We start from the raw sequence: 1,052 nt of genomic DNA, 5'->3' as shown, positions 1-1,052 counted from the left end.
GAAGTGTACCAGATCTCATTAGTGCCAACAGCACCCCATCCTAGTTTCCACAACTACAAATGTCTCTGGGTATTGTCAAATGTCCCCAGAGGGACCAAAATTACTCCCCCTGCCCCATCCCATTGAGCACCATTGCTGCACAAGAAATGTGAAAGGTGGGGAAGGATCCACGTAGTGTCTGTGGATGTTAAAAACAAAACAACAGCTAGTCACTATTAGCATTATTAGATCGCAGAACGCATCTGCTTTTCCACGGGCTATTCTGGTTTACTTCGGCAGTCATATTATGACAAAGGCAAAAGCCAACAGCAACAAAACAAAAACAAACTCAGAACCCCTTCTCCCCAAAACAAAAGCAAAAGAAACAAAGAGGGACATTGTCATTTATGCCTCTGGGGTGTAATTGCAAACTTTTTCTTGACTCTTTATAATAGTGATTTCATACAATATTTGTCCTTTTGTGCTTGGCCAGTTTCACTCGGCATGATGTCCCTCCATGATATGAAGTGTTGTGCAGATTCATCATTACTCTTAAAACTGGGGAGTAGTTCATTGTGTCTCTTCTGACGTTTATTTAGCCATTCCTCCACAAATGAACATTTAGATTATTTCCATCTTTTTGATATTCTGTGATGAACATAAGTGTGCCTACATGCTACAGCTCTTATTTCTTTGAGATACATGTCAAGTAGAGGGATTGCAGTCACTTGGAATTTCTAGTCCCAATATTTCAAGGAAACACCATACAGGTTGGATCATTTTATAATCTTCCTCTCCTCCAGGAGTGTATGAGGATTTGGAACTCTCCACACCTTCTCCAGCATTTGTTGCTTTTTTTTTTTTTTTTAACTTTCCTACCCATGCTAGGGTGATTGTTTTGAATTGCATCTCTCAAATGGCTACTGATCACAGGCATTTCTTCATTTTGTTGGCAGCCTGAATGTCTTCTTTGATGAATTGTCTGTTCATACCTTCTGCTTTTAAATTGGATTATTCATTTTTTTTTTAAAACATTTTATTAGGGGCTCATACAACTCTTATCACAATCCATA

This window comes from Echinops telfairi, unplaced genomic scaffold, assembly GCF_000313985.2.
Source record: "Echinops telfairi isolate 266 unplaced genomic scaffold, ASM31398v2 ScPeMD7_23;HRSCAF=83, whole genome shotgun sequence".
NCBI lineage: Eukaryota > Metazoa > Chordata > Mammalia > Afrosoricida > Tenrecidae > Echinops > Echinops telfairi.
The sequence above is the reverse complement of the archived record's forward strand: the minus strand, read 5'-3'. Positions refer to the sequence as shown.